This window comes from Notothenia rossii, assembly GCF_949606895.1.
Source record: "Notothenia rossii genome assembly, chromosome: 6".
Classification (NCBI taxonomy): Eukaryota; Metazoa; Chordata; class Actinopteri; order Perciformes; family Nototheniidae; genus Notothenia; species Notothenia rossii.
In genome coordinates, this window is record NC_136909.1 from 40846410 (window position 1) to 40858759 (window position 12350).

Below are 12350 nucleotides of genomic sequence, written 5' to 3' on the forward strand. Positions count from 1 at the left end.
GGGGGACTCCCGAGGCAGTTACAAGGTACCGACAGGCCCGAAGGGCAGCAGCCTCAGCCGTGGCCGAGGCAAAGCAGCGGGTGTGGGAGAAGTTCGGAGAAGACATGGAAAAGGACTTTCGGGCGGCACCAAAGTTGTTCTGGAAAACTGTCCGACACCTCAGGAGGGGGAAGCAGGGAACCATCCAAGCTGTGTACAGTAAGGATGGGACGTTGTTGACCTCAACTGATGGAGTGTTAGGGCGTTGGAAGGAACACTTTGAGGAACTCCTGAACCCGACAACTCCGCCCTCTATGTTAGAGGCAGAGCTGGAGTATGACGGGGGATCGACACCAATCTCCCGGGGGGAGGTCACTGATGTCGTCAAAAAACTTCACAGTGGCAAAGCCCCGGGATTGGATGAGATCCGCCCAGAAATGCTGAAGGCTCTGGGTGTTGAGGGACTGTCATGGTTGACACGTCTCATCAACGTTGCGTGGAAGTCGGAAACAATACCGAAGGAGTGGCAGACCGGGGTGGTGGTTCCCCTTTTTAAAAAGGGGGATCAGAGGGTGTTTGCCAATTACAGAGGCATCACACTACTGAGCCTCCCCTGGAAAATTTACTCTAAGGTACTCGAAAGGAGGGTCAGGCCGATTGTCGAACCTCAGATTGAGGAGGAACAATGCGGATTCCGTCCTGGTCGTGGAACGACGGATCAGCTTTTTACTCTCGCAAGGATCCTGGATGGAGCCTGGGAGTACGCTTATCCAGTCAACATGTGTTTTGTAGCCTCGGAGAAGGCGTATGACCGGGTTCCCAGGGAGTTACTGTGGGAGGTGCTGCGGGAGTATGGGGTGAGGGGGTCTCTACTCAGGGCCATCCAATCTCTGTACTCCCAAAGCGAGAGCTGAGTCCGGGTCCTCGGCAGTAAGTCAGACCCATTTCCGGTGAGGGTTGGCCTCCGCCAAGGCTGCGCTTTGTCACCAATCCTGTTTGTAATATACATGGATCGGATTTCGAGGCGTAGTCGTGGGGGAGGGGGTCTGCAGTTCGGTGGACTAAGGATTTTACCACTGCTTTTTGCAGATGATGTGGTTCTCAATCAATCAATCAATCAATCAATCAATCAATCAATCAATCAATCAATCAATGTTTATTTATATAGCCCAATATCACAAATATTACATTTGTCTCAGTGGACTTCACAGTTTGTACAGAATATCAGTATGACAATACGACACCCTCTGTCCTTAGACCCTCACATCGTACAAGGAAAAACTTCCAGAGAAAACCCACAGTTTAAAGGGAAAAATGGGAGAAACCTCAGGGAGAGCAACAGAGGAGGGATCCCTCTCCCAGGATGGACAGACGTGCAATAGATGCCGTGCGTAAATTGAAAAGATAATACACTTGCAACATAGGTAGTCCAAATGTTTGGAAATGCATGTGTGTATAATAGGAAGATGAATCCACGAGGATATCCATCCAAGACTTATGATCCAGGACCACAGCCACGACTCAAGATCCAGGACTCGCGATTCATGACACTGGACCACAGGATCATCCATGACTGCGGATCCCGGCGTATATAGACACCAAAAAGAAAGAAATTTGGGGAAGCTGGGTTAATCGGAACATGAGAGTACACAGGTATAGACAGAGAGAAGGAAGAAGTAAGATGTCCCCCGACAAACTAAGCCTATATCAGCAAAACTAGGGGCTGAATCTAATCAGCCCTAACTATAAGCTTTATCAAAAAGGAAGGTCTTAAGCGCACTCTTAAAAACGGATAGGGTGTCTGCCGCCCGAACACAAACTGGAAGCTGATTCCACAAAAGTGGAGCTTGATAAGAAAAGGCTCTGGCTCCCATTGTACTTTTAGAGACTCTAGGAACAACCAACAACCCTGCATTCTTGGAAGGCAATGCCCTAGTAGGACAGTAGGGTATAATGAGTTCTTTAAGGTAAGATGGCGCCTGCCCATTAAGGGCTTTGTAGGCGAGAAGAAGAATTTTAAATTCTATCTTGTGTTCTATAGGGAGCCAGTGTAAGGCAGCCAGAACAGGAGTAATGTGGTCCCTTTTCCTAACTCTGGTTAGTACACGAGCTGCAGCATTTTGAATCAGCTGAAGCGACTTGACTGACTTCTTGGTACACCCTGATAATAAGGAGTTACAATAATCCAGCCTTGAAGTAACAAATGCATGGACTAGTTTCTCTGCATCGTTTTGAGGCAAGATATGCCTGATTTTTGCAATGTTACGTAGATGGAAGTAGGCGGTCCTTGAAATTGATTTTATGTGGGTGTTAAAGGATAAATCCTGATCAAATATAACACCAAGATTCCTTACAGTCTCACTGGAGGCCAAATTAATGCCATCCATAGTTAGTATATCTTTAGATAATTTGTTTCGTAGATTCTTCGGGCCAAGTACAATAACTTCAGTTTTGGTCGTGTTTAACATCAAAAAATGTAAGGTCATCCACGTTTTTAAGTCCTTGAGGCAGTCTTGAATTTTATTTAGATGATTAATTTCATCAGGCTTGATTGATAAATATAGTTGAGTATCATCCGCATAACAATGAAAGTTTACAGAATGATTCCTTATAATATTGCCTAACGGAAGCATATATAGTGTGAACCAAATAGTTCCAAGCACTCAGCCCTGTGGCACTCCATGGCTAACTTTGGTTTGCATGGAAGATTCATCGTTGACACGTACAAACTGAGAGCGTTCAGATAGATAGGACCTAAACCAGCCTAAAGCAGTTCCCTGTATGCCAACTAAGTGCTCTAGTCTTTGCAATAGGATATCATGGTCGATAGTATCAAATGCAGCGCTAAGATCGAGCAAGACAAGAATAGAGACAAGTCCCTTGTCTGAGGCTATTAGAATGTCATTTGTGACTTAATCTGAGCTGTCTCTGTGCTATGTTGTGTTCTAAAGCCAGACTGAAAATCTTCAAATAAATCATAGTTTTTTAAGTAATCCCACAGCTGTTTTGCGACTACTTTCTCAAGAATCTTTGAGAGGAACGGAAGATTAGAAATAGGTCTATAGTTGGCTAAAACCTCTGGATCGAGGTTGTGCTTTTTAAGAAGCGGTTTTATTACTGCTACTTTGAATGATTGTGGAACATAGCCTGATAATAAAGACATATTCATAATATTTAATAAAGAAGTGCTAATTAATGGAAAAACTTCTTTTAACAGCTTAGTTGGAATCGGGTCTAAGATACACGTCGATGGTTTAGAAGAGAGAATCATTGAATTTAATTGTTCAAGATTTATGGCTGAAAAGCATTCTAGTTTACTATCTAGTGTAATATTAGAACTTACGTTTCCGGGAGCTGTTGATAATACTATACTGGTCAAAGGCAAGAGGTCATTGATTTTGTTTCTAAGAGTAACAATTTTATCGTTAAAAAAGCACATAAAATCATTACTACTGAGTGCTATGGGAATAGAAGGCTCAGTCGAGCTGTGGCTCTCTGTCAGCCTGGCTACAGTGCTGAAAATAAATCTTGCATTATTCTTATTCTCATCTATTAATGAAGAGTAGTAGGCTGCTCTCGACTTACGCAGTGCTTTCTTATATTCATTGAGAGTAATATGCCAAATTAAACAAGATTCTTCAAGTTTAGTGGAACGCCATATCCTTTCAAGTTGTCTCGACTTTTGCTTTATTTTGCGGGTTTCGGCATTATGCCATGGAGCTAATCTATGTTGTTTTATTTTTCTTCTTTTTCAAAGGAGCAACAGAGTCTAATTTTATTCGCAGCGCATCTGTAGCACTATCAACAACATGATCAATTTGGGGTGGTGTACATTTTGAATAAGTTTCCTCCCTTACATGCAGACATGCTATCGAGTTAAGTATTGGAGGAATCTTTTCCTTAAATTTGGCTATAGCACTAACAGATAGGTTTCTGCTGCAGGAGCTTTTGACTAATGCTTTGTAGTCTAGTAACAGTACTTCAAAAGTTACTAAGAAATGGTCGGATAAAGCAGGATTATGCGGTTCAACTAATAGTTGCTCAATTTTAATACCATAAGTCAGAACAAGGTTGAGAGTGTGATTATAGCAGTGGGTTGGTTTATTTACACTCTGACAGAAACCAACAGAATCTAATATAGAGTTAAATGCAACAGTAAGGCTATTTTTATCATCGTCAACATGAATATTAAAGTCACCAACGATAATTACTTTATCTGTTTTAAGTACCAAAGTTGATAAAAACTCAGAGAATTCTGATAAGAATTCTGAATAAGGACCTGGTGCACGGTACACTGTAACAAATAAGATTGGCTGCAAAGTTTTCCAGGTCAGATGCTCGGTTTCTAATGGCTTCATCGGTCTGCGACCTTCAGCACTCACTGGATCGGTTCGCAACCGAGTGTGAAGCGGCTGGGATGAGGATCAGCACCTCCAAATCTGAGGCCATGGTTCTCAGCAGGAAACCGATGGACTGTCCACTCCAAGTAGGGAATGAGTCCTTACCCCAAGTGAAGGAGTTCAAGTATCTCGGGGTTTTGTTCTCGAGTGAGGGAACAATGGAGCGTGAGATGGGTCGGAGAATCGGAGCAGGGGGAGCGGTACTGCGGTCGCTTTACCGCACCGTTGTGACAAAAAGTGAGCTGAGCCAGAAGGCAAAGCTCTCTGTCTACCGGGCCATTTTCGTTCCTACCCTCTGTTGTGGATATTTTGAACTTGTACTGTAAAGATGTACAATGAGAGTAGTCAATAATAAACTGGTGAAAGCAGGCAGCGTTGTCTTTTGTTGGTTCTTTATTTGAAGCGCTTCAAAGGTACATGTCTCACAGAGTATAGAGTAGTCTGCAGGAGTGCACACAGGGTATAATGTATGTGTGTATTTTATAGAGGACTGTTGCTGTGCAGGAAGTAATAAAGATAAGACTTTCTTTAGAAAACTGTTATCTTACGATGCTCTCATAGGGAGGGCCGCATCCTCCAGGTACGACCTTGGCGGGATGCTACCTTGTGGTACAACAGGTCAAGTTGCTCCAATACAATTTCTAAGCATAATATAATCATTTGGTTTTACCATATAAAGTAACATAAGAAATTGCCACTACATTCCCCCCCTTTTGATCATATTTGATCAATCAAGAAAATAAAACAAATGACAGGATATACTGATATAACACATCAATGAATACATTCCATCGCTGGTTTAAGTAAACACATCATAAACATATCATGGAAAGTGGCTGTTTTTGTGGAGGACAGACTCCGTATGTAGAAAGCAAAAGAATACTGAAAAGAGGGAATGGCAATTTTACACACAATTTTACAGTTCAGTTTCTGACTCTTCAGTGTCGGAATCAGTGGGGGCTGAATCTGGGTTGGTCGTAACATTGTCAATGGTTTGAGGTAGAGCGGTGTATTGTACAAATGCAGAGGAGATCATACTTTCCAGGTGGGCGTTAGCCAATTCTTGTACGAGGGGTTCCATCTTCAATCACTCGCCAGCGATCAGGCACAAAGTTTATGTTGGTGTCGTCGTCTGCTTCGTGGATGTGTCTAGTCTGACTGATCCCGTGCCTTCATGACCATGTCAATTAAACCCCACACCATGACGGCACAGACGAGGAACCAGAAGCATATGAAAAAGCACAGCTGGCCGTCGCCCATGAGTCTTGTGTGTGGTACTAGGGTGTATGTGCTGCGTGTGTGGTGCTGGTGGTGACTTGGCACGTCACTTGTCTCGTCTGTTTCTACTGGACCGGCTAGACTGGGGCGGAGATGACAGCTTTGCAGTGGCTGTCGTGGACCCACGTGGCTCTCTCGGCGACCTTGACCGCTGTCTGGGTGACGAGAAGCACCTGGTAGGGACCTTGCCAACGGCTGGATCTCCAGCTCTTTCTCCGGAAGTCCTTGACCAGCACGAAGTCGCCTGGTTGGATACGGTGGAGTGGACCAGTAGCAGGGGTAGGTAGAGCTGCCACTACCTGGCGTCTGATATCTGCTAAATTGGATGACAGGTTAACACAATATCACAACATAGCATCCTCACACAAAGTTGTGGAGAGGAGAGGACATCCTGGCGCCTTGATCCCAATCTGTGGAGGAGCTGCAAAAAGGATCTCAAACGGGCTGAGTTGACTCCGTGTTCGTTTCCACATCCTCATGTACATCAGCACAATGGGCAGGGCTTGTGTCCATGATAAACCTGTGTCTGCGCAGCATTTTGCTAGCTTGTTTTTGATTGTACCGTTCTCTCTTTCCACCGCACCACCACTCTGTGGATGGTAAGCACAATGCTTTCTGATGTCCATGCCAAGGTATTCTCCTATCTGTGCAATGGCCTCATTAGCCAAAATGTGAACCATTGTCGCTAGAGATCTTGCTTGGTATCCCCCATCTAGGAATAATTTCCCTTAGTAAAGCTTTAGCCACAGCATTTGCTGTCTGTGCGTTTACCGGAAATGCTTCAACCCATTTGGACCACATGTCAACCATTACAAGACAGTGTTTCTTACCCTCGGATGGGCTAAGTTCGATGAAATCCAGCATTAGGTGCTCAAATGGTCTAGTTGGGGGTGGGTGTGCACCTGTTCCTGTAACCTTTACCGGTCTACCAGAATTTTGCGTAATGCAAATTAAGCATGCTTCACAATGCTTTTGAGCTGTTACTGTGAATCCCCTTGTGAACCAATGTTGACTGATAGCCTCTAACATCCCCCCTTTTGACACATGATCCAACCCATGTGTCAATTTAGCAAAATGTGAGAAAAAATGCCTCTGGAGACATGGATTGGAATTTGGACCAACCCAGATGCTGGAAGTGGGGTCAAAGGTAGCACCAGCAGTTTTCCACTGTGCTTTTTCTGTTGGTGGAGCTAACTGCTGCATGGCAGTTAGTGACGACATATTGTCAGTGATGGAGGAAACAGGGATGTTAACAAACGAGTGTGCGTGTGGTGCGAGAGGAATCAGGGCGGCTGCCTTTGCAGCTGAGTCGGCAGCAGCATTTCCTAATGAAACGGGGTCGGTGTTGCTGGTGTGTGCAGCACATTTACATACTGCAACCTCAGACGGGAGCAGAATGGCGTCCAATAAGCCTGCAACTAGGACATGGTTAAGCACTGGCTTACCGTCAGATTTCAGGAATCGTCTACACTTCCAGATAGCCCCAAAGTCGTGTACTACCCCGAAGGCATAACGTGAGTCAGGGTAGATATTTACAGATTTGCCTTTTGCAAAAGTGCAGGCCTCAGTGAGTGCTACGAGCTCTGATGCTTGTGCTGAGAGGCAGCATGGGAGCGGTCCGGAACAGAGGACAGCAGAATCTGAAACAACAGAGAAACCCACCCGATTAGTGCCCACAGGGTCGCGAGAGGCGGACCCATCAACATACAAAACGAGGTCAGGGTTGGTCAGGGGTACATCTTTTAAGTCAGGTCTGGGAGTACATACAATAAGAAGCTCGGCAACACAGTCATGTTCGTCACCGTCTTCTGGGAGGGGCATGAGAGATTCTGGGTTCAGAGTGGTACAGTGTTTGACTTCAACATTAGGCATGTCTAACAGGCATGTGTGATACCTAAGATAACGTGCAGCAGAGAGGTGTGATGTTCTCTGTTCACAGAGGATGAGAGAAACAGCATGTGGAACCAACAGTGGTAAAGGTGCATAACCTACAATGTCACGTGAGGAGTTGAGAGCTTTTTCAGCTGCAGCAACTGCACGGAGACATTTAGGCAGGCCAGCAGCTACAGGGTCCAGCTTGGAGGAAAAATAGGCAACAGGCCTCTGTTTTCCCCCATGATCTTGAAGGAGAACTGAGGTCATACACCCATCGCTTTCATCTACTGCCTCTGTAAAAGGCTTGGTAGGATCAGGCAGACCTAGCGTCGGCGGGGATTGGAGAGCCAGCTTCATGTTAATGAAGGCTTCGTCGGCTTCCGGCGTCCATATAAGGCGATCCGCAGGTTTCAAACCGGTGACATGCGTGATTGTACGGAGTGGCTGTTCGAGCGGAGAATAGTTAGGAATGAATGACCTGCAGTATGAACACATACCCAAAAATGACATCATCTGTCGCTTAGTGACAGGTTTTGGCAGAGCAGCCAATGATGCAATACGCTTATCTGAAAGTGTTTTTCCCTCTCCTGAAATGATGTGACCCAGAAATGTAACTGTCTTTTGCACATACTGAAGTTTAGACAAACTGGCCTTGTGGCCCTCAGCTGCGAGGTGTTGTAACAAGGAGATGGTATCAGCTTCACAATGTTCTGCTGTGGGTGCGCAAATCATGAGGTCATCAACATATTGTATGAGAGCGGTGCCTTTGGAAACTTGTAGAGAGGCCAAACTTGTACACAATGCTTGGTTGTACACAGTGGGAGATTCGCAGTAGCCTTGACACAAACGTGTGAATGTGTATGGCTTACCCTCATATTCAAATGCGAACCAAAATTGACTGTCTTTGTGTACAGGGACACTGAAAAATGCATTTGAGAGGTCTACAACAGTGAAAAAGGCTACAGCGGCTGGAACCTGAGAGAGAATGAGATAAGGATTTGGAACGAGCGGCGCGCGTGCATGTACGGCTTCATTTACAGCTCGTAAATCATGCACAAATCTCCATTCGTCAGGAGGTTTGTCCCGGATCTTTTTAACAGGAAACACTGGAGTGCGTACCGGAGAATCATTACATGGAACAATGACCCCTTGTTTAAGCAGAGAGGTAAAAACTGGCCGGATGCCATCAACATCTTCACGCTTTAATGGGTACTGGGGTTGGTTTGGGCGGTAGGTAGACTTCGGGGTGATAACAATAGGTTCGGCAGAACGGATTAGACCAACATCATATTTGTGAGCTGCCCAGAGTGTCGGAGGCACATCTTTTAGCGCGGTAGGAAGCTCAGAAATATGAGAGTATCCTGAAAACACAGGCTCCCCTGGGCCTGGCACAGGGTTAACAGAATCATCCCCAATCAGAGCCAGAGTACGCAGCGCGTGAACATTACAGTTGAAATCGTACTTAAACACATCATGTGACATAGAGTACATGATCTGAGGTGTGTGTGTGGCTGTCCAATCAGCAATAGATTCCCAATCTTTAACGAATGGACCCAAATCCCTCCATTTATCAGTGGGGCCCCTTGCTAGTGAAATGTGTGGGACCGCCCCTGGGATTTGATACAGCTGGTGTTTTGTGGGTGTGAGTGTGACAGAAATAGCGCTGCGCAGCAAGCTCCAATACAAAGTTTTAAGCATGATTTCATCATTCACACATTCCAACAGAAACTGTTCATCATAGTATTTGCATTTATCATCAGAAACACTAGCAGTGCAATGCAAATGAAGAGCTTCCATAAACACAGCCAGTGAGGAGACACGCTGACGGGCCAAACGCAACAGTTTCTGAGAATCAGGAAATGTTGCCAGCCATTGATACACATACAACAATTCTTCGTCAAATGAGAGCTTTTGGACCATCATAGGAGATGGTCGTCTGACTTTTAGACCCTCATTTGTAGAAATGAGATCAAGGCCAAACTGGAGGATCAGATCTCTGCCCAATAAATGTATAGGGCAGACAGATGACAAAAGAAAACTGTGTTTTACTGATGTGGGAAATGGATGGCTCGCATCACCGTTATCTCTACACTGAATTGGTACAGAAAACTTCTCCTTTACAGTCACACCAGCAGCTCCTATTGAGTGGATAAATCTACCACTAAATTTACAATTTGGCAAATCTGCCAGTTTTACTACAGAATGTGTAGCCCCAGAATCAACCAAAAATGTAACATCAACACCCATGATAGCCAGAGTTAGTGTGGGAAATTTCTTAAATGCTGTTTCAGTGTCATATTTCAAATATGTACCCTCTTTAACCACAGGCATGTTTTCTAATTTTTCTAATGTATCAATAGCTTGCACGATGTGTGTATGTGTGGCACTTCCCTGTTTTGATGCTGCAGGCAGAGGTCCCTTCTCACTCGACCGAATTCCCTCCTCTTCCTCCACCTCCTCCCGCGGACGATGTCAGTTTGAAGAATTGTCATTGTTTTGAGCAGATTGGGTGTCTTTCTTTTGGGTGTTCTTCGGACATTCAGCGATAAAGTGACCCATTTCACCACAGTGGAAACAAGCACCATTATTGCCAGTGTGGTTGCCTCCTCTTCCTCTGCCTTTTCCTCTGAAACCTCCACGGCCTCGGAAACCTCCCCTGCCTCCTTGGCCCCCCCTGCCACGGCAGTCTCCTTGGGGTTGGTGTGACCAGGCGGTTGTAACGGCTTGAACCTTGTCTTTTCGGTCGCGGCGTTTCTTGGCGTTTTCTTCTTTCTCTATGATGTTTTTTTAAGGTGTTCGGGCTGAGTTGTGTCCCCGTTTTGGGTGGTGTAGATGGAGATGCCCCGACAGGTGGAACTGCCTCTGCTGGATCCCCACCCACGTCACCGGCGTCCAGATTGTTTGGGTCTCGATACGCCGGGGGAGGTGGATGGACCTGAGGGTGGAACGGAAAACCGTGGTCGAGGAGAGGGTCCCTCGTACCTGTAAGAGACGGATACAGAGAAGTGGATGTCTGGTGGAATGGATTGTGTGATTTCGGACAACATTTATTTTCCCTTTTTCCTTCACTTTCATCATCCACCTTTATTTTCTTTATTGCCGAGGCCAACTGCCTCCTTTCACGGAATTCTGCTTCACCCTCCTAGTATTTTAAACACTTTCTGTGACTTTCTATCTTTTCCAACTCTTTTACTTTAATTGTACTCTTCTTTCTCGTTCCATCTTCACACTCTTGTAATTTGTCCTTTAGGTCTTTGATTTTTAATTTACTCAAAGATCCTCCCTTTGGAAATCCGAACATTTCCGTCCATATATTTAATTTAGACAGACTGCTTTCACCATATTTTGCTCGCATGACATCTACAATTGGGCCCTCAGGTTGCTCTGCCCCCTTACTTTGCTTTGTCCCCATGGAGAAAGTCTTTAAGTGTTACCAAAACACCCCGTGTTACCAAAACACTATTTTTCACCCGTCGGTGATGTGATATTTGTTCCTCAGTACAAATCACACAAAAACTGATCGTAAAACCTTTTACGACGGATATACCAAATATCCTACTTTTGAGCAACCCGCTTAATAAATGTCATGGAGGTTATTTAACTTTTACTTTTAAACAATTTGAATTTGTACATCTCACCAGATATTTTAGAGGAATTGAGTTTGTTGGATCTCGTGAAGTCAATCAGTTTCACTCAGGCGCTGGTCCTCTCGTCCCGTAACACTTTCTGTCGAGGTAGAGGAGAATCCGAGGATCCCGGCAGCCAACCACCAGCGTCCCTGGGTGTCCCCGACGGAGCTTTCAGAGATCCCACTCTTCTGACACCAATTTGTTGTGGATATTTTGAACTCGTCAATACTGTAAAGATGTACAATGAGAGTAATCAATAATAAACTGGTGAAAGCAGGCAGCGTTGTCTTTTGTTGGTTCTTTATTTGAAGCGCTTCAAAGGTACATGTTTCACAGAGTATAGAGTAGTCTGCAGGAGTGCACACAGGGTATAATGTGTGTGTGTGTTTTATAGAGGACTGTTGCTGTGCAGGAAGTAATAAAGATAAGACTTTCTTTAGAAAACTGTTATCTTACGATGCTCTCATAGGGAGGGCCGCATCCTCCAGGTACGACCTTGGCGGGATGCTACCTTGTGGTACAACAGGTCGAGTTGCTCCAATACAATTTCTAAGCATAATATAATCATTTGGTTTTACCATATAAAGTAACATAAGAAATTGCCACTACACCTCACCTATGATCATGAAGGATGGGTCATGACCGAAAGAACGAGATCGCGGGTACAAGCGGCCGAGATGGGTTTTCTCCGCAGGGTGGCTGGTGTCTCCCTTAGGGATAAGGTGAGAAGTGCGGTCATCCGGGAGGGACTCGGAGTTGAACCGCTCCTCCTTCGCGTCGAAAGGAGCCAGTTGAGGTGGTTCGGGCACCTAGTTAGGATGCCACCTTGGCGCCTCCCTAGGGAGGTGTTCCAGTCAATAAGAGAATAGATTTTCATCTATTCTCTTATAGAGAGAGAATAGATTTTCATCTATTCTCTTATAGTATAAAATACTATATGACACTAAAAAAAAGTTGTTATTAATAAACAAGAATACAGTTTAAAAGGGGAGTGATTTGTAAAATATCCATAAATAAAAAGAAAATCTGCTTACAGTTCTGTTTCATATGGGTGTTGAGAGATGTATCCATGTAAGGGATAATGTGCTGCAACGTGGTTTTATTGATTTAAAAAATAGTTGTATGGATTGATTTAAATTGACATGCATCCACTAAGAAAAATAGGGCTTAAAAATATGAGAAGACTGAT